This window comes from Miscanthus floridulus, chromosome 9, assembly GCF_019320115.1.
Source record: "Miscanthus floridulus cultivar M001 chromosome 9, ASM1932011v1, whole genome shotgun sequence".
NCBI classification, from domain to species: Eukaryota; Viridiplantae; Streptophyta; class Magnoliopsida; order Poales; family Poaceae; genus Miscanthus; species Miscanthus floridulus.
The window spans coordinates 25,364,861-25,387,420 of record NC_089588.1 but is presented as its reverse complement, the minus strand read 5'-3'; the positions used below and the strand labels follow the sequence as shown (position 1 = coordinate 25,387,420).

Sequence of the window (22,560 nt, the reverse complement as noted above, 5' to 3'; positions counted from 1 at the left end):
CTTGTCTTGAAGTTGGAGATTGAACTCCCAAGTGATGATAGCTTATAGCGAAGACCAATCCTGACAAAATATTTGAGCTCCTTGTCGATGATCCAACCTGTTAACAATCTTGAACAAAGATCCTTGTGTCTGATAGTGATTCCTCAACCGTAGGAATAACCGATACTTCCAAGTGAAGCTCTAGATTATATGAGACCTCCATCTTGCGATTCCTTTATGCCTTGGCTACCCCCCTTAAGAACACATCAACCAGGGGCACCAAAGAATAGCTTGCATCTTCTTCTAAATGAGATAGTTATCATGATGTCGTCCTATTATCCCGAAGTGACTCATGTGCATTGGCAAAAACCAGAACCTGCAGTTCCTCGCGAGCTTAAAAACAGCAGCGTAGTAAAACTAGTATAACTTCTGTTATGTAAATACAATGAAGTTGTACTTTATACCGTTGGAAAGCTTATGAAATCTTCTACAACTTTATTTCAGAACACTTTTCCAGATTCGGTAGTTAAGTTGGTCAAAATAGCACACAACAGAAACTGTCCTAGATTACAGACTGCACAGAAACTTCGGCTTGTGATGTTTATATCTCCCAAAATATATTAGCTATGGGGGTGATTCCAGAGGCACATGAAAGGTACATAAGTCTAGTTGTTCCTAGAAAAATTTCATAGACTTTGCATGAGCCAAAATTGTGTTCTGACCAGAAGACCACAGACTGCTCCAGATTTCTGACAGCACAGATACATCCTCTTATGATTTTCATAACTTCACAACCATAATAGCTATCAGGGTGATTCTTGAGGTCAGAGAAACATGTTGAAGTCTAGTATTCTCTAAAAGTTTACCATGATTTTTTTGATTGCCCGAAAATAGAGATATAAACCAAAGATGATCTGTTGCTCCAGAAAGATGGGACAGGAGAAAACCAAAACCCAACTATCTATTCATTAATCCTTATGTCTTATGCCTATAAACTAAATGAATTTGTGTAAAATCCCACAAAATCATTGCACTCATTACAAAGATTCAAAACAAAACATAATCATAATGACAAGCCAACAAGCAATTAAGGTGCACAATTCAATCATTGACTTAAACTTGCGATACTATCGTCTTCTTCAGATTATGGGTAAAGATCCTATAGCTTAACTTCAATTTGCGCGAGAAGGTGGTAAGACAAGATTCTAAAAGCATATCAAAGCAAGGAGTAGATGGGAACAAAAAGCTTTTAAAGAAGCATCAAGGAGGGGACAAATATCAAGAGTAAGAATGTAGTAGGGAAGAAAATATCAAGGTTTATAGAACAAGGATTTCTGTTGCAACTTTTAAACCCTAGAACGACCAGTTTCTACTAGGCTTGCGTCCTACAGTCAGCATTGCTCTGATACCACTTGTAACACCCGGTTTCAAGGACAAAACCTGATGCACACCATATGTGAGTCTTTAGAATCAAACCTCACATATAGCTACAAATGAAGGGACAGTATCAGTTCATAATGCTTAATATATAACGAACTTAGCAAAAGAGATAACCTTAGAAAGCAATCAACGGATAGACAACTCTGATCTCCGGGTGCAGACTTCACTCCGCTGGATCCAAACTGACTGGTTGATCACAAGCCTAACTCCTTCAGACTATAGCAAACTGATATCCAGCCTGAGGTGTGGGGGAAAATTGCAAGGGTGAGTCCATATCGAACTCAGCAAATATAGTAACAAGGTAGTGTAATCCATAACCACATGATCAAGTGTAATTGAATAATAAATAACTTAAACATTAAACACAAATGATTATCTTAACAAGTAAAAGTCATCATCCCTTATGTAAGTGTTCCAAGGCCGCTCATATCCGTGAGCACGGCTAGTATACCAGTTTGTTAACTCTGCGCAGAGGTGTACACTTTCACTGTGAGTCATGATTCTCATATGCCCGGGTTAGCTAGGCCCAAAACACAGAGAACCATATAAAGCCACCCAAGAGCTCTTCTAACCGGCCAGGGCCGCAGGGTCATCAGATATAGGAACCCCCCTTCCAATAATATAAAAGGCCGCTTCCAAAGCTAGGCTCAACAGGACAGAGGATGTCCTATACCCAACTCGCAGACCTCTAACCAGCTAGAAAAGGGTTTCTCAAATAACTAGAGCCAGAGCCATATAGCCCTCACAGCTGTACGTTAATCCCGGATAATCAGTTACAAGACAAATCCTTCTATTGCTAAAAAGTCATCTTGTTTATGTTTATAGCATATTCATTAATCAAGTTTCAAGATCATGATCACAGAAAGAAAACCCAAGCTATACTTGCCTTAAACACCGATCCTTCGGTAAGCTTTAATCTTCAACGTTTTCTTCTTCTTCTTCTTGATCTCCAACTTCTTATAGATCACCAACGCAAAACTCACCGACTGGACAAGACCGAAAAGCACCACACAAGCATCCGAACAAGCATGCATAGCAAACATACTAGATTAGAACAATACACCAATCAATGAAAAAGATTCAAAATCTAATCTACGCATTGCTACGATCACCCACGCGCGAAAGACACACTAATCGGAGCTACGGTAAAACAGAAACATCCATCGAAGGATTTACGTTGGAAAGAAAACTATATGCTTTATCTATTTTAATGATTATAAAACATGTATAAGATATCTCAGGGGAATATCTAAAATTGAGTTAAGTCATTTTATACTTGAGTTATTAGATTTAGAAAACTAAGATAAATTAATCATATCTTAATTATAAATATCTTGATATCATCTATGCAAATTAAATTGAAATATAATAACAAATGAGAGTATATATATTCAAAGTATATATGTCACATTTAAACTTGGCAAATTACAATTTAAAGACATACATGTTTATGTCACTAATTAATCATATTTTATTAATCAACATATCTCATATTATATAAAGTATTTAAACTTTACTTTAGAAATATAAAATATGTGAGAGCAACTAATAGAGCATTTATATTATGTCTCATAATTGATCTAAGCAAGTCATAATTAAAAAGGCATTAATGTTGGCATACGTCATATTTTATAATTATAAAAGATTATATATATACTTTTAGTCATTTAAACATCTATAAATTAAAAACATAAATCGTGTGAGGGCATCTGTTCATACTTAACACATATGCAACATTCAACTAATTATAATCTAAGACTATACTGAAGTTACTGATTAATCAAATTAATATTTAACTTATAAATTTTCAAGATGTGAGACATGTTAAACATCGCTACTAACACGTATCTCTCACTGCGATGAAACTCGCGTAATCGAATCGAAATCGAAAATCTAAATCGACTTTAATTAATCAGCGATTAATTAATTATAGGCATAATTAATATTTTAATAAAATAAATTCATAATCATGTGATATGAAAACTAATAACGCTACTGCGTAGATCTCGACGACACGAATCTAACGCAACTTGAACCACTTAAAACGGAATTATCATGAATAAACTACGGCTAAACACGTTGGGTGGCAAAGCTGTAATTACCTCGTCATCTACCTTGGTCCTCATCTACGTACAGACCAACGATGGCCAGTCACGGCCATGAGGGCTGCTGCTGCACAGGACACAGGAGGAAGGGGCCGGGGATGGCTGGACCTGGACGGCCAGCAGCGGCACGGGACCGCACGACGCAGGGCCTGCTGGACGTCGGCGCCGTGGCTCCTTCCCGCGGTGGTGGCCTGCGGGTGCCGCGGTTGCCTGCACGGCAAGCCCGAACGGCACCGGCACGGCGCCGGTCGCCTGCTCGGAGAGGGGCCGCGAGGAGGTGACCGGTCTGGGGATCTGCAGAGGCGTGGTGGAATGGTGGTGATCGCGACCATGGATGAGGTGGCCCGAAACGGAGGAAGGTGGAAGCCGTCCATGGATGACCTCGCCGGAAAAGAGGGAGAAAGGTTAGGGAAACGATGAAACGGTGATGGATTCGCGAAAAGAATGGCAAGACGGCGTAGAGAACGACGAGATCTACCTCGTGGTGGTGACGGTTTTCGTCGGAGACGTCCGAGGTGGCCGGAAAAGCTCGCCGAATAGTTCGCCGGAAACCTAGCTGTGGAGAACTTCGGCGTCCGATCTGCGGGGCTACGTGCGGAGGCTCGAAAAACGGGCTGTACTTCTGGAATCCTCGCGTCGAGGGCTACGCCGGCATATATATAGTGTAGGGTTTTGATGTCGGTGGAAAAACAAGATATTTTATTATTTTCGGATTTAATTAATTCCGGGATTAAAATAATTTCAGAAAAGTCCAGAATTGATTTTTAGCCCACGAAAAATACTCCGATGGCTCCAAAAAATCTAGGAAAATTCTCGAAGACACTTTTGAACATAATGAACCCAAATAAAGTTTTTAGAGCTCACGAAAATATTGTTGCAAAGATCAAGGAAAAATATTAAGCCCAAGGAAAAAGGAATTTTAATTCCAGAAAAGGTCGGAAAATTTTCCGGAGAGAAAGAAACATCGCTCTATCATATTTCAAAACCATTTGCACTCATAAACACCAAATGCAACCAGCATGAATGCACAATCCCGCATGTTGCTACTCCTATGATGAATTTTAATTTAAAAAAAAATATTACTTTTCCTATATTTCATGAGCACAAAAACCGATAACCATTATTTTAACTCTATTTTCAAAAGTGCAAAATTTTAGGGTGTTACAATGCGGGTCCCATTTCCCGTCTCTACTAGAATGAATTTGGGGTCTCAAATTTGGGTGCTACTGCTGGAGTAGAAGTAGAAAAACTAGGTCAACAAAAGTAGGCAGAGGACCCAAATCAAAAGTAGAGGCCCTGATTTGGTTGCTCCTGTTGGATATGCTCTTGCCGCTTTCTACTTTTTTATTTTTTAGTAAAAATATATTATAAGAATCATCACCTTTGGTGGTGGAATCAGCGGCTTGGGATTATTCCAAAATGGTCACGATAAATCTGACTCAGCGCGTTTGTTGGATGAAGGTGACCACTATCTTGACTAGGCGAGGCTATAGTCTAGGTCAATGTCTACCTTTTGTAAATTAAATGTAAGGATGTACGACGTTTGGCATATAAAACGTAGAAGGATAAACAAAGAGGCATATAATACTTTGGGTCCGCATCTAACCCACCTCACCATCACCGAGGTATGCATATATGCCAAGAGTTGTTGCCACTTGCCACCTCACCATCAGTTTTTAATACAATTGATCGCTGTTTGAAATGAGAGCTGTTTCATGATCGGTAAATTATTATTAGTTTGTACGCCCACCTGCCATCGCGGAGGCTTGCATTTATATTTTTGTGGCAAGTTATTTTTCTGCACAATTATTGATGGAGAATGGGTCAGTCATTTAATTCAAACGAGAGAGAGGGGCACTTGATGCAAATATTTTCAGCCCAGATACTTTGTATCAGGCCAATAAGGCAAATGGCCATGCTGTTATAACTTGAGTTATTTTAGTAGTGGTTGTAGCCTAACTTGAGTTAGATAGGGTGCGGTTCCGCGGTTTGCTAGAGGGGAGAGCTGGCTGCTAGCGTGCAAGAGGAGACAGGCAGTTCGGCACACCGGCGGCAGTGCCAGAAACAGGGAAACCCACAACCATCCAAAGGTCGGCACCGGTGCGGCACGATTCGGGCTGGCCCGACGACAGGAAGATTGTTTCCTAGTTTGTTACAACAGATTGATCATTGCCATTGTCCAGACACGTCCACCTTGGTTTACCTTGATCCCCACGTTGGTTGATCACGTCAGCCCTTGCGAGCCTCCTTCTTGACGGCTGTTGGGCCGATAGCTTGGTGGTAGTCATATATATGGGCGGTGCAGGTACCACTGGCCCATATCTCTGACACTTCAAGAATTCTCTGTTGATTGCTCTCCACTGGGGCCCTTCAGCGGGTGTCTCAACATATCGTCTACCATACGGTCTTCTTTGAGCCATCGCAACAACTTTGCATGCTCTTTGTTTCTGAACAAACGTTTCAAGCGTAGTATTACAGGAGCATACCACATCACCTTGGCAGGGATTCTCTTTTTGGGACGTTCACCGTCGCCCTCAACATCACCAGAGTTATCTCGCCTGATCTTATGCCGCGATGCATGTCATACCGAGTTTGCATCCAAATTCTTGTACTCGTCGTAGCAGAGGATGCAGTCATTAGGACATGCATGTATCTTCTGGATTTCTAATCCCAGAGGGCAGACGACCTATTTTGCTTCGTATGTAGTGGCGGGCAATTCATTTGCCTTCGAAAGCATCTTCTTTGCGATAGTCAGTAACTCTCCAAATCCCTTGTCGGATACACCATTCTTTGTTTTCCATTGCAGCAATTCCAGTGTGGTTCCCAACTTTTTTTTGCCCCTCTACATAAGTCGGGTACAACAATTTCTTGTGATCATCTAGCATGTGCTCGAATTTGATATTCTCCTTTTCACTTTCGCATTCTCTCTGTGCATCACAGATGGCCTAACCAAGATCATCAACGGGCTCATCTTCTGCCGCTACCTCTTCTTCAGCCGCTACCCCTTCTTCAGCTTCTCCCATTGCAGTATCATCAAAGGCACCGTATTCAGCAAACCCACGAATAATAACGTTGTCATCATCCCCTTCTTCTTCATCATCTTTTTCTATTATAACACCTCTTTCTCCGTGCTTAGTCCAACAAATATAGTTTTGTTGAAACCCAACGTAAATAGGTGTTCGTAAAGGATCCTTGAGCAAGAATAATCCTTCTCATTCTTACATAGAACACATGGGCATCACATGAAACCATTCCACGTGTTTGCCTTGGCCACATTTAAGAAATCATGCATGCCCTACTGAACTCTGGGGAGCGGTGGTCAGCGTTGTACATCCATTGCCGGTTCATCTGCATTACATGACATACACCATATCAAAAACATGTAATAACCCATATTATACAACATGCATGATTAGTAGTTAATTAAAATATCTAAAATATCTATCAATCAACAAGATTAATTAATATCCTGTACCACATAGCTGTTTCACTCTCGAACATTAATTTATTAAAGCCTTGATACAATGTAGACAATCCCAAATAGCACTAAACAAACTAAACCTACAATGCACTTCAGCAGAATAAGGATTCTGTAACCAATTCCAACTAAAATAGACAGATCATTCTTCTGCTGGTTCACTGCCTCATCATACACAGGTGCACTCTCATCAGCGGCCTCAGTCTCTTTTGCAAGAGATTTTTGAACATGCACAACATACTCTTCCTTTCGGTACTAACCGTCACATGATCCAGTGCCATGCCACTGAAATTATAACGACAAATCAAGAACTTTAATCAAAATCATCACAAAAAATGGCTACAAACTATAAGAAAACATGACAAAAAAATAACTCACTTCGCGATCCGGACACATGTTGAAGATGCACCCTTGGTTGATACCCTTCTTCTTCACCCTGTACTCCCTCACAGTCTTCTGCCCACACTTGCCGCACGCAATGAGAGGGAGGTTCGGTATCAGTCGCTTAGAGACCCCATGCGACGCCGAGGTCCCGGAAGCAATCGTCATCTATGACTCTCTATACTCATTTTCATCAACTACTATAATTTTTTTATTTTGTGAACCATGAAATTAAAGGAGCTATATACTAGCCAAGAAGCTGGATACTTGTTTAATTTTAATCAGCTACTTTAAGCTTTCTTTAACTGCATTTGTGAACTATGAAGTGAGTTTGAGCTCAAATGGTGTTTAAATCCAAAAAATCCATCATTCTCTCTAATGTAAAAAACCTTAAATTTCTCTATTTGTAAACCATGAAATGTGGCAATGAAAGGTGCATACTAGTTTTCATGAGCTACTATAAGATTCCTTCATCTACATATACAAACTGTCAATTGATTTCGAGCTCAAATGGCATATAAATAAAAAAATATCTACCATTATTCCTAATCTAGAAAAGCACAAATTTCTCCATTTCTAGATCACGAAATGAGCCATGCTAGTGATGAAACATGAGAGGATGAAGTTTCTATCCTTTAGAACTGAAGAATGAATGGAGGAATCGAAAGAAGTCTTGAAATGGCGGCCGGCGACGAGCAAGAATAGATGAGACAAGCAAGAACAGAGAGCTTGGAATGGTTCGGGCAGGGGGAGGAAGGAGAGTATATAGCATGGGACCTGTAGTTCCGGTTTGTAGTTCAAACCCAAACTCCAGGTGGATTTTTATCACCGGTTAGAGCCACCAACCGGGATTAAAGGTTTAGTCATGGCTGATAGCTCAAACCGGGACTAAAGGTCCCCTCCTGCAAAAGCATGCGGCTCTAGCCGTTGGGTAGGAGACTTTAGGCCCCATTGGGGGCTCCAACCGGGACTAATCCTATCTTTAGTCTCGGATCCAAAAATGGTCGGGACAAGCCTAAAACCGAAAGTCTGTTCTCTAATAGCGATGGCTTCATGGAAAATATAGTACCCTATCTATCTGAAACAATGCGGATCACCGGAGCCAAACAACCATGTAAACGAAGGACAAACAAGCACAAAATTTGGATATATACTACAAGCTCATGCTGTGGCCGACTTGTTTCTGCTAGAAAACATTATTATGGAGGATTATTTCTCCTCCCTGTCGATGTTGGTGTCAGACAGAATAGCCTCAGGATCGAGTGGTGTCCATTCCTCTGTTGCCGGATTCATAATACCACCGTTGCAGAGCAGGGCCCAGAGGTGCGTCACGAACTCACCCCCTTGTGCGATCTGCTCGACGCGTGCAGCGGCATTATCAGACGATGCAGCGTACAGGATCACCTCGGTCCAGAAATCTGCCATCACCTTCAAGCGCAACGAGACTAGCTGCTGCTGAAGTTGCCATCCGAGCCGCACACCTCTCTGAAATGTGGTGAGGCTAGACACGTCTTCTGGCAGATGAAGTTCTTGAATCCTCCTCCTGTTCTCGGCCATAGACATGTGTGTTCTTCCTACTAGGTCTCATGGTTGCTGCAAGACTCGTTGAAAGACGACCTTCACTATCACCAAATGTCAACGACCATCAAGATCTTTTGAAGCTAGTATTATGCAGGTAGATTACGTTTTGTTGTTCGATTTGCATTACCAAATGTCACCGTAGCATTACCACAGGCTGTATTGGCATTGGCAAACACTACTGGAAACAGAGATTTTGCCGAGTGCAAAATTCTTTGCCGAGTGTCAAAAATCGGGCACTCGGCAAAGAATTGCACTCGGCAAAGAGTTCCAGGCACTCGGCAAAGGACTTCTTCGCCGGGTGCCAGACTCCCGGCTAAAGTGCGGCACTCGGCAAAGGCTGACCCGCGTAATAGTGTTCGGCCACGTCCTTCTTTGGCGAGTGCCTGCTGTTAGGCACTCGGCAAAGATTTAATTTTTTTTAAAAAAAAAATTCTTTGCCGAGTGTCCCAGATCTGGCACTCGGCAAAGATTTAATTTTTTTAAAAAATTTCTTTGCCGAGTGTCCCAGATCTGGCACTCGGCAATTTTTTTTAAATACTTTGCCGAGTGCTCTGGCACGGCACTCGGCAAAGATTTTTTTTTAAAAAATGCCTTTTTTTGAAAAAATACTTTGCCGAGTGCCCACTCGGCAAAGATTTAATTTTTTTTAAAAAAATGTCTTTGTCGAGTGCCCCTGGCACGGCACTCGGCAAAGATTTAAATTTTTTTTAAAAAAAATATCTTTGCCGAGTGCCCGAAGGCACTCGGCAAAGAGGAATTTTTTTAAAAAAAATCCAAACCCTCTTTGCCGAGTGCCTTATCCGTGGCACTTGGCAAAGACCCCCTTTGCCGAGTGCCATGCCCCGGCACTCGGCAAAGTTTTTTTTTTTGCCTCTAAATTTTTTGTGCAGCCCTTTTAAAGCACCAGGAACTCCTAGTTAGAATTTGGGGATTTTTTATGGCTTTTTGATATATTTTGTTACTTTATTTCCTTTACTTGAATTTTTTCGAAAAATATAATTTTGAACTGCACGTGGTACGAATAATGGAATTTAATGATTCAAAAAATGATAGTCATGTTACTGAGTGTAGTGTGAGGCCGTATCCAGGAACGGACCCGAAATTTCGGACATCGTGTTCACGAAACATGACCGCGAACTTGCGTGCGAAGTGTTTTTAAATTCTATAAAAAGCAAACGAAGTTCGAAAATCATGAAACTTGTTCAGATGTCGTGATATCATATGTGGAGGCTATGATAAAAATTTCAGAAGATTTCGTGCACGTTGTCACGTACGATGCTTACAAACCAGGACATCTCTACATGTGATATCAGATATTGTGACGCTCAGTTCTGCCTGATTTGTAATCATCGTGTTGTCTTTCTCGCAGTCGGTGTCACATAGTGGTCAGGCTTGCTCGGACTTCCAGGCATGGTGTATGGCCCACAAGGGCAAGGCGACGTCCGACGTCTTCTTCAACCTGGAGGACCCACCGGAGGCATACACGAACCCGAGCGTCCACTCCCGCATGAGGTGGCGAGGTCGCTCCATGGGTCAGACCACGATCCGAGCACCTAGGACTTCGATGGAGAGGCCGTCATGAGGGCGGGGCAAGGCAAGAAGCATGGGCGGTTCTGGCTTGGCGACGGCGTCATCGACACGGCCTCTACTCCCTCTCTCTCCCAGATCCGAGCATGGAGCACGAGCGAGAGCCCGGCCATTCGCACACGGCCGACCGCTGCACAGCACCGAGTCGACGCACTCGAGATTATTCCTGTTTTACTCGTCATACATTGATCTTTACACACCTTAATTAGCTTTGCATTACTGAAACATTGGAGTGAAATATTGCAGGCCCGGCTGGAATAAGAAATGAGGCAACGTCAGGAGCTGGCGGCCCAGCTAGACGCCAAGCGGACCGAGCGGTAGGCCCAGGCGCAGAGGCTGACGGATATTACGGAGTTCCTACAAGGGCTTGGACAACGTGTGGGCTTGTCTCTACCACCTAGGCTGTTGGTTCCACCTCCGCCTTCGCGTCCTACGGCTGCAGCTACTCCTGTGAGTATGAAAGTTTTTTACTTTCACTTGTGCTTTGCTTGTATGGCCTCTACCTTCCTAGATTAGCTATCTAAATTATCTTGTCTCACATGCAATCTTTACTCCTTTGTGCGGTCTCCATCTGACGGTGGTTCAAATAATCCACATCATGCACCTCCGAATGATGCAACTAGACCTTCACCACAGTCGCAGTGGCCGAGATGAGTGCACGTTGTATTTTTTCATTTGTTGTTCACTTGGTGATGGACTTGTGATGCACTTGTGGACTTTGATGGACTTTGATGGACTTGTGGATTTATTTGGATGGACTTGAGCACTTATTATTATATATGTGATATTTATTGTGATGGATGTGATATGTGCGGATGGATGTGTGGATGGATGAGATATATATGTGATGGATGAGATATATGATTGTATGAATTTATATGTCATGATGGAATGTAAAAAAAATTAAAAATGGCCGTTTTGGGTCACTTTGCCGAGTGTTGCACTCGGCAAAGGACACCTTTGATGAGTGCCATGGTCACAGCACTCGGCAAAGCTGGAAAAATGGGTTGATGGAAACCATTTTTCCAGCTTTGCCGAGTGCCAGGACCATAGCACTCGGCAAAGAATTTTTTAAAAAAATCCAACTTTGCCGAGTGCTGGCCAGAGGACACTCTGCAAAGAATTAAAAGAAAATTCAAACTTTGCCGAGTGCCGGCAAGAGGGCACTCGGCAAAGATTTTTTTTAAAAAAAATTCAAACTTTGTCGAGTGCCGGCCAGAGGGCACTCGGCAAAAAAATTAAAAAAACAATTCAAACTTTGCCGAGTGCCGGCCCCAGAGGGCACTCGGCAAAGAATTTTAAAAAAAAAATTCAAACTTTGCTGAGTGCCGGCCAGAGGGCACTCGGCAAAGAATTTAAAAAAAAAATTCAAACTTTGCCGAGTGCTGGAAAGAGGGCACTCGGCAAAGAATTAAAAAAATAAACTTTGCCGAGTGCCGGCCAGGGGGCACTCGGCAAAGAAATTTTTAAAAAAATTAAAAAAATCTTTGCCGAGTGCCTACAGGGTTGACACTCGGCAAAGATTTTTTTAAAAAAAAAATAAAAAAATCTTTGCCGAGTGCCTACGGGGTTGGCACTCAGCAAAGCCACCTTCAACGGGGCCGGCGCCGTGACGGCCGCTTTTCTTTTCCGAGTGCCCAATAAAAGACACTCGACAAAGAAGGCTTCGCCGATCAATTTTTTGCCGTGTGTTCTTTGCCGAGTGCCGCACTCGGCAAAGGCTTTGCCGAGTGCAGTTTGGCCTTTGCCGAGTGCCTCAGGCACTCGGCAAAGAACCTGAATCCAGTAGTGAAAGGCTATCCGAGAGCTGTTGGATCTATTGCCTTCTCAAAGAAAACAAAGAACTTTTTCTGTTAGTAGCGGCAGGTTTGGTTCTTTTTCAGTTTTATGATTTATTTTAATTGTGATTTATTTTTTCTAGATGCCACCGTAGCGTTGCAATATACTAGTTGATAAAGTTGTAATCATATCAGCCATCATAAACAAGCAACTAGACCCAAACAATACGTAGATGACTGCAGACAAAATGGTAACGACCTTTTTTTCTGGTGAAGTAGTATTTTCTATAGCACTGCCCGGCTTGTGTATGAGCAAGACAGCGGTATGCATTATTTTGCTGACCGGGGCAAGTCTCCTCTACTGTGAAACTGTTGATTTCCATCCTTTGTGTGCTGAAATCTAAAACATTATGGCTTTGTCTAGCTACACTTGAATCCAGACCCAAATCCACATGGGTTGGAAGGGCCAAGGCTGCACTCCAATCTACCAAAATCACTGACTTTAGAACATGGCAAGTGCCCAAATTCCTTACAGGCCACACTGGTCTACTGCAAAGCAGTCATTCACAGAGTAAGAACACAGCACATACAGCTTGACTTCATCCAAAATAGTACAGTACTAGTACTCTAACCGAAACAATGTGTATCTTCTGATCCAAACAAACTTGTAAATACGACAAAAGGCAACGGCATGGAGCTGTAAACAGGTAACTGCTGATGTGCAGGGAATATACTTGTGAGTGGGGTACTAGTACTACAAGCTCATGCTGTGGCAGATACGGTTCTTCGAGGAAATATTATGGAGGGTTTCTCGTCCCTCGCCATGTTGGTCTGAGACAGAATAGCCTCAGGATGTTGTGGTGTCCCTTCCTCTGCTGCCGGCTTCATGATGCCAGCGTTGCAGAGCAAGGCCCAGAGGTGTGTCAGGAACTCACCCCCCATGTGTGCAGCGGCATTATCAGACCAAGCGGCATATAGGATCGTCTCGGCCCAGAAATCTGCCATCAGCTTCCATCGTACTGAGACGTCTCTCTGCTGCTCAAGTTGACGTTCGAGACGCACCCCACTCTGAAATGTGGTGAGGCTAGACACGTCTTCTGGCAGATGAAGTTCATGTATCCTCCTCCTGTTCTCTGTTGGAACCCAGCCATGGCGGCCGGTCCCTGGAACGACGGTGGAGCGGCGGCGACTGAGCACGGTCACCGCGGTGAGAGCACGAACGCTGGAACGCACACACGCGAAACTGGATGAACACAACAAGTTTGCACTGCGCAACTGCCGCACCTTTTTCTTGGACTTTTTCATTGCATTACATAGAGGGATACATGGGCTTGAAGCCCGACCACCCCGTCGCACGACGAGCTCCACGATCTCCTGCTTTACCGGATCGCTGACCGTGGGCATGCGCAGCGCGACGTCACGACGGTGGAGACCCACACGGCGGTTACGGCGTGGACTAGGCACACCACCAGCCACCCGCAATTCTACGCCATCTAATACAAACTATTGAAAGCGTAAACAGTTCCAACGAGATTACATCAAGGACACTAGACTTATTCAAACTAACAAATCACCCATTAATCTTGTTGTACTTGAACGATGCCCAGCCTTGATCTCAGCTCCACAAATCTGATCCTGCCTAGTGGCTTTGTCAGGATGTCTGCCAGCTGATCTTCAGTCCCCACGCGATCAACAAAATCCACGCCTTTCTCAATGTAATGAAGGCGAGTTTCAATGTGTTTACTCCTGTCATGGTGCACTAGATTCTTACTCAGCTCTATGCCTGACTTGTAATCAACAAGAAGTCTGAACTTCTGAACCTCATTGCCTGTCAGATCGGCCACCAACATACTGAGCCAAACACCCTGACATGCTCCTGCAGCAGCTGCAACATATTCTGCCTCACAAGTAGACAAGGTCACCATCTTCTGTTTCTGTGAAGCCCAAGTCACCAGACTGGAACCCAAGTAAAATACCACTCCAGATGTGCTCTTGCGGTGTACCAGATCACCTGAATGGTCACTGTCTATATACCCCAGCAGAGATAATTCTGACCTTCTTCCTTTCTTGTATCTGAGCCCAAGATGGATTGTGCCTGCAATGTACCTGACAATCCTCTTTACCACAGCCTAGTGTTCCTTGTCTGGTGCTTCCATGAACCTGCTAGCAACTCCCACAGCATATGCAATATTAGGTCTTGTATTCACAAGGTACCTCAAACTGCCTATAATGCTCATGTACCTTGTAACATCTTTTTCAGTTCCAGGCTTTGCTGTCATAGGTCTGACACGTTGTTCCATAGGAGTGTCAAGTGGATTGCATCCCCTCATCTGTCACTACTCAACTATTTTCTTGGCATAAGCACTCTGACTAATAGTGATTTCAGAGCCCGGTTGATTCACTTCCTGCCCCAAGTAATAACTGAGCAAGCCAAGGTCACTCATATTGAAGAGTTTCATCACATGTCCTTTGAATTCAGCAATCTTGCCACTGTCAGGACCACAAATTATCAAGTCATCAACATACACTCCAACTCACAAGAGTGAATCACCTTCACCTCATTTGTACACAGCATGCTCCACCTTACTCTTCACAAAGCCCAAACTGATTAGCTCATGATTCAGCTTGGCATTCCAAGCCCTGGGTGCCTGTTTAAGACCATACAAAGCCTTGTTGAGTTTGAACACTTTGCCTGCACCTTCCTTGTTGATGAAACCAGGGGGCGCTTAACATAAACTTCTTCAAGCAACACACCATTTAAGAAGGCTGATTTTACATCCATATGATGAATTTCCCAGTTGCCATGTGCTGCTAAAGCCAACAGTACCTTTACTGTTTCCATTCTAGCTACGGGTACAAAAACCTCCTCATAATCCACCCCCTCTTTATGTGCATAGCCCTTTGCAACAAGCCTAGTTTTGTACTTGACAATGCTCCCATCTGGATCCCTCTTAACTTTGAAAACCCACTTCAGACCTATTGCCCGATGATTTTTGGGTAAATCAGAGACCATCCAGGTGTTGTTCTCTTCAATAGACTGAAGTTCAGCTTCAATTGCTTTTCTCCAACACTCCTCCTCAAGAACCTCTTCTACACTGGCAGGCTCATCAGCAGCAAGAAGACACAACCCACTATATTCAAGATTCTGAATTTCCTCAGTTGTATCATACAGGTTGGACAGTGACATGAATCTGGGTGTCAGTTCATCACTTTCAGAGCATTGCTTTCCAGGTGGTGTTACCCACTGAGCTCCAGCTCCTCTAGGTGAATGTAAACTTGATGCAGTGTGTGTGGCTGACTCCCGGTAGCTCCCAAACATTGGAAACACTTGTGCAGATGATGGTGATGCTGGTTCAGGCCCCCTAGACTATGGACTGCCTTGCTCTACATCTGCTGTTGGTTGGGCTACAGTAGACTGAAATTCAGTGATGAAGAATTCAGGTATGTCTTGACTGTTACAGTAACTGCTCTAGTCCTAGCCTTTGTTCTCTTCAAAAATGACATCTCTACTTATGTGCAGCTTCTTTGACTCAGGATCATACATCCTATAGCCTTTGGTTCCCTCTGCATACCCCAGAAACACCATCTTCACTGATCTGTCACTCAGTTTTCTTACCCCAGGCCCATTGTTCTTCACATGTCCAACACACCCAAACACCCTCAGGTGTCCAACACTAGGTTTCTTGCCATGCCAGGCTTCATAGGGAGTGACTCCCTCTAAACTCTTGGTTGGAGCCCTATTAAGCACATAGACTGCTGCGGTGACTGCTTCACCCCATAATTGAGCTGGCACTCCTTTGCTTTTCATCATGCATCTTGCCATCTCTACAACAGTCTGGTTCCTTCTTTCTACTAACCCATTTTGCTGAGGTGTGTATGGTGTAGTAGTATAATGTTTGATTCCAAATTCAGTACAAAACACTGTGAACTGACTAGAGTTGAACTCACCCCCTCGATCTGTTCTGACTGCTTTCAGCTTCCCTTCTAATTCAGTTTTAGCCCTTGCCTTAATTTTCTTCAGGTAAGCCAAAGCCTCATCTTTCGATCTGAGGAGCTCAATCCACATGTATCTACTATGATCATCAACAACTAGCAGAAAGTGGACCTTGCCACCTGGTGTTGGAGGTGAAATCTGTCCACACAAATCAGTATGAAACAAATCAAAACCTTTCTCAGCTCGGTAGGATGATGCCCTTGGAAACGGTGCTCGATGTTGTTTTCCCAAAGTGCATCCTTCACAAACATAATCAACATGATCCACCACTGGCACTCCATTGACCATCCCCTTTCTACCCAATTCTCGGAGAGCCCTGAAATTCAAATGTCCATATCTAGCATGCCAAAGCCAAGCTGTGTCAGTGATACTCAGCATTAGGCACACTAGTGTTGCCAGTTTGATCTGCAACTTGTACAATCGATTACCAGTGCGTGGAGTACTGACAATCGGTCTCCTTCCCTGATCAATTCGATAAAAAAATCTGCAATAAACCATTCTCCAGCACTACCTTGCACCCTGCTTCCTCTAACTGACCAAGGCTAACAATGTTACTCTATAACTTAGGAATGTAGTAAACATTTGTTAATACCTTGTGCTCTCCTCCATGGCCTGTCATGATCATCGAGCCGAGTCCTTCAATATTAACACTGGAGCCATATCCAAAACGCACTGTGACGTGCACTGACATATCAAGCCCTGTCAGCACAGACCGCATGCCTGTCATGTGATTGCTTGCTCCTATATCAAGATGCCAAACACCATCCTCGCACTCAACAGGAATCACCTTCTTCTCTTGGACATGCACCATCTAAGGCTGCTTTGGCCCGACGTCATGAACTGTCGCAAGAAGGAACATCGCCTGATCAACGTCAGCCTTAGCAAGGTTTGTCGCCTCACGTTTCTCCTTCTTTGGGCGCTTGCAGTCCTGCGCCCAGTGGCCATATATGCCACAATTCTGGCACCTCCCTTTACGGCGTGGAGTGCCCTCTGAAGTGAGCTTGACACCGCCCTTCTGCGGTTCCTGGCGCGCCACGGACTTGCCCTTGCCCTGACCGCCTGATCCTCCATTCTCCTTGTTCACCGGCGACCCCGATTGTTGAAATCGGTGCTTGTGCTTCTCTAGCCAATCTTCCTCAGCGAGCAGCAACCGCTCGGCTTTATCAGTGATCTGCTCGACCTTGTTCTCAAACCGATCTTCTACAGTGCGCAACCGCCCCATCAGATCCTCCACCGACAATGTTTTCATATCACATAACATCTCGATGGATATGGCAACTTGATTGAAATGGGATGGCAGCACACACAAAAATTTCTTGACAACACAAGGATCGTCAATAGTCTCACCGAGGGATTTGAGTGTTGCGACGAGGTTGGTGATCCGCATGCCAAAATCCTCCACGCTTTCTCCATCTTTGAGCGATGTTCTCGAATTCCTTGAGAAGCTTCTGGACACTAATCTCCTTCACCCGATCTGCTCCAACCCTCATCATCTACACCGTATCCCACGCCTCCTTCACCGTCTTCTTCGCGCCAAGTGTTCCCCACATCTCCTTGGGAACGGATCTCATCAGAGCACCCATGGCCTGTCGGTCTTGTGACCACTTGACGTTGGTCCCTAGGTCAATTACCTCCCAGATCTCCATCGCCTCATAGTTGATTTGTATCAACATCGCCCACTCCACATAATTGGAGCTAGTGAGCATCGGCCAGACCAGGGAGCTCTCCTTGACGCTGCCAGCGATGGAGCTCGGACTGCCACCCATCTCCTCCATCAGTTGCCTTCGCGGGATCACGAACTTCTTCTTCGGAGGTTCTCGGGGTGGGCTGATCGACCCACCGTAGAACATCAATCGGCTCTGATACCAGTTGTTGGAACCCAGCCGTGGCGGCCGGTCTCTGGAACGATGGTGGAGCAGCGGCGACTGAGCGCGGTCACCGCGGCGAGAGCACGAACGCTGGAACACACGCGAAACTGGATGAACACAACAAGTTTGCACTGCGCAACTACCGCAACTTTTTCTTAGACTTTTTCACTGCATTACATAGAGGGATACATGGGCTTGAAGCCCGACCACCCCGTCGCACGACGAGCTCCACGATCTCCTGCTTTACCGGATCGCTGACCGTGGGCATGCGTAGCGTGACGTCATGACGGGGGAGACCCACACGGTGGTTACGGCGTGGACTAGGCACAGCACCAACCACCCACAATTCTACGCCATCGAATACAAACTACTGAAAGCGTAAACAGTTCCAACGAGATTACATCAAGGACACTAGACTTATTCAAACTAACGTTCTTGGCCATAGACATGTGTGTTCTTCTTCTTCCCAGTAGGTCTCTTGTTTGCTGCAAGACTCGTTGAAATGCGACCTTCACTGTCAGACTGCGCTCTGGGAGTAACTCGGGAAGAAATGCCACCAAGTAGGCGCAGTATTTTGACAGTGTCGTAGCTACTTTATGATATCCTATGCTCGGCTCCTCCAGTGAGTGGGACACACCCTCCTGCAGAGCCTGGGGTACTTCATCTTCCAGTGCTGGGACATCATGTCGCAGTAGCAGGTTGCAATGTGCCATATGAGGATGGTGTGTGTGAGGGTCTCTTGTCTGCAGGTCCATGACAAGTCATCCAGACTCCCGTTGTCTTTATACACCCCCAGTGACCTTGTGCCCATGGTTGGTGAACCATTCGTATCCTTGATGGTACGAGCTATGAATCTTTTCACGCTGTCCTGAACAACCACATCTTCTTCTTCTGTCGGGTGGTGCGTAATGAAACTATATGGCACTTGGGATAGAACATGTACCTTGCACCAGGCCATAAATGCCTTCTTGTATGAGCGGCGATCATAATCTTCCATGAGTGAGTACTGACCCATTTTGTTCCGCCAGTAAGGCAGCCGTGAAATCTGACTGTGTGGAGCAGCGGACTGGTCGATGACAGAAGGACCGGCAGTGTAATGCCCATAGTTGTAGGATAATATAGGAAGACATTCTGTATTGTATGCCAGTACCTTGGCAAATCGGGATTTTCTGGCTTCACAATCACGAAATACATGAGAAGTGGTGGCACAGCAAAGGAAACCATAAATATTACATTAGACTGGTCTTTGCCTCTTATTAGATACCCGATTGCATAACCAACTAGAAAGAACAGTGACACCCTCAAGGTTAATCACATCCTTTGTTTAACTGTCACCAAGCCAAAGGTTATCCTGGAGTGGTAGTTGGTGAAGAAGTAATCATGAAGGAGAGCCAACTGCACCTCAACTATGCTGAATGCCCTGCTCCAGTCTGCTAGCAGCTCTGTCAGTACAAAGTCACGCACCTGCGCATTTCCGTACTCACCCCTTGTTTAGTTGGACCCCAAAGTCCAAAAAGTTGCTACAGTACATGTCACATCGAATGTTTGCGGCCCGTGCATGGAGCATTAAATGTAGACGAAAAGAAAAACTAATTGCACAATTTGGTGGGAAATTGCGAGACGAACGTTTTAAGCCTAATTAGTCAATGTTTGGACACTATTTGCCAAATAAAAACGAAGATGCTACAGTAGCCCCAAATTCCAAATTTCGCGAACTAAACGAGGGCTCAGCACAAGAGGGAACCCAAACTAGTGCCTTGCTAAAAGCCGGCAGAAGCTGTAGGAGAGGCAAGTGTCTGGACCCACCGCAGAATCTCTTGGCTGTGAGAGCCGGCCACGCTGCTGCAGCACATCAGTGAAACTAATCCAACGGCCATCTTTCAGCTGCATAATGGGGTATTTGCATCCGTCGTACAGGCTGTTTGCGTCGCCATCAAAGAAGGGCGACCCCGACAGTGACAGAGTGTTGGCCGTCATAGTAACCGCACCACGGGCACATGCAAAGAGCAAGACAACACAACCGAAACTGAGGGCAACTTTGAGGTCAGGGTCAGAGGCAGCGGACGAGTGCACCGCATTTGCTGTGTAGAAGGCAAGGACTGTGGGAAAATAGAAAGCAGCCATGGCACCATACTTGACGACACAGTGCCTTGAGCGACGGCGCATGGGGCCTAGGATGCTCTGAAGATGGCGTAGTATAAACCATAGCACCCATGCGGCAAACACCTTGGCTTCGAGTTCGTGCTTGATCACCAGCCGGAGCATGGATTTGATGGGAACCACCGCAGAGGCGGTTGGCGCCATTGCCGGTGCAGCAGCCACCACCCTTAGTTCTCGTGGCATCTCGGTTGCCACACAGAGGTGTATATGTGGAGGTGGATGAACTGAGATTTAGAGGATATATGTCTTATTGGTTGCTGGCTGTTGCCATCCCCATGGTATTAGAACATGGATTTATGGATCGAACTCATCCAGTTGGGAGCTTCTTCCTTAAAAATCTAACAAAAAACACAACTACCATACAAATCGATGGCAAATAAAACTAAAGCTATTGACTTATTTATGCTGTCTTAAGTTCTGTAATGAATGTTCAGTACTGTAGTTTTCTGGCCATTTATACTATCTTCCACAAATCGACATTAAATAGCTTATTAATGAAACTCACTTGTGTAAGCTATTGACTCGCATATATATTAATGAAACTAAAAGTCATATGCAAGTTCTTGAAAAGGATGACGTTATAGAACACTCAATAATTTGTTTTTCTTAGAAGTATCCTGGATGCTGTTGTATTTTATCATGAAACTACTTCCACTCATAAAAAAATGATGTATTTGGAGATATTTAGCCAAACTACAAACATCATCAACTTATATACTAATTAGTTTGAGAATATTTATGCATACAATAAGAGCCGACTGGTGAGGAGCCCTTCTGGAGGAAATCTTATCTATGTGACACGCTGCCGAACTATGATGTTTGGTCTACCTGTTTGCATATCTGTTATGAGGTTACATGTCTTGTTCATTTCCGTTCATGGGATAGGTCCACGTGTATGCTGTGTAATAGGCAGGTTGGTCTCCTGAGGTAGGTAATCCCATCCCAGTCTACATTCTTTTGATGCATAACTCATTGTGTATGGCGTTTCGCTAAACTTGATTTCCGTTGTCAATGGAAATGGTATATGTCCTGGCTCAGAAAAAATAGAGAATTTTACTACAAAATAATTTTCGTGCTTTAAGGAAAATTTTAGAAGAATTAGTGATCATATGCACCAATGCAAAAGGAGTATATTGGAAAGTTCATTTCCATGTGGCATGGAGAATTTAATTAAACTAATTTGATATTCTAGATATTGACTTATTTTTGTATAAACTTTGTCAAAGCTCGAGAAAAGTTCTTGTTCTGGGGGTAAAGCTACAGAAGTTTGACTAAGTACATAATCAAAGTGGAATATAGTTTGGAACAGGAGTATGTCAGCTTTTTTTTTGCGATGGCCACAATACTAAAACATGTGAGGAGCGCTCACTCTTGGCTTCCTGGGTTTCTTTTTTTAATTTGTACACAAAATGTAGTGCTGATGAGCTGCTGACTTTGACCAAGTCATTAATCCAAGTCGTCAGCATTCTTTTATATTTTGATAGGGACTTCCAATAAAGATTAACTTGGTACATGGGTGAATGTCTGCATGGGATCAGTCTGATTCCAAAATATATTTGTCAGCACTGTTTTACTAGACAGTTGAGAACATGACTTTCATTTCTGCAGGAGTAGGCAGTTGATGAAAGACTACGGTATTGCCTAGCCTGATTATTGCCAAACTTGTGCTGAGCCGTTGTGTTTCCTGCCGATTTTGCACAAGATGTACTGGGTATGTTCTGGGATTTGGTTGAGCTCGGTCAGTACAGGTTTGAGTCTTCAAGGCATGGTGTATGTAGAAGCTGAAGTATTGAGCACCTGGACCATGTTCTGGATGTCAATGAAGGTGTTGACCTGCTGAAAATGCAATGAGCTTGATGCTTTGACCTACAGGTAAATGGCAGTAGCATCAACCTTCAGAACATTTGGAATGTTCTTGACTCTTGCCTTTATGTGGATAACTGTCTTGCTATGTCCATAAGTGGAGGTGGTGTGAATACCGACACAATGAAGGCCCGAGTGCATTGTCGTCGTTTCAGGAAGAAATGAAGCATCTGTGTAGCAGTACATTGTCAGTGTATTGGTGTCAAGAATTGCTGTATTTGAGTGCTGGTGATGTGCTGTAATAGGGGTGGGGGATGAGAGTGGTACGAGTGGTTTGCTTTTAATCTTATGGGTTGTCTTGGGGCTTCCTTTATTCATCCTTCAAAACAATGTGCTGCATAAATGT

The 22,560-nt window shown here is 44.1% G+C and overlaps 1 long non-coding RNA gene across 1 annotated transcript; it reads right to left on the bottom strand.

Moving 5' to 3' along the window:
* Positions 1-1,580: 1,580 nt before the first annotated feature.
* LOC136481581 (uncharacterized) lies at positions 1,581-4,275 on the bottom strand. The gene is made up of 3 exons (XR_010764778.1): positions 3,522-4,275; positions 2,306-2,405; positions 1,581-1,657 (listed from the first exon to the last, which is right to left on the bottom strand). It is a non-coding gene; the product is annotated as an uncharacterized lncRNA (long non-coding RNA).
* Positions 4,276-22,560: the final 18,285 nt, after the last annotated feature.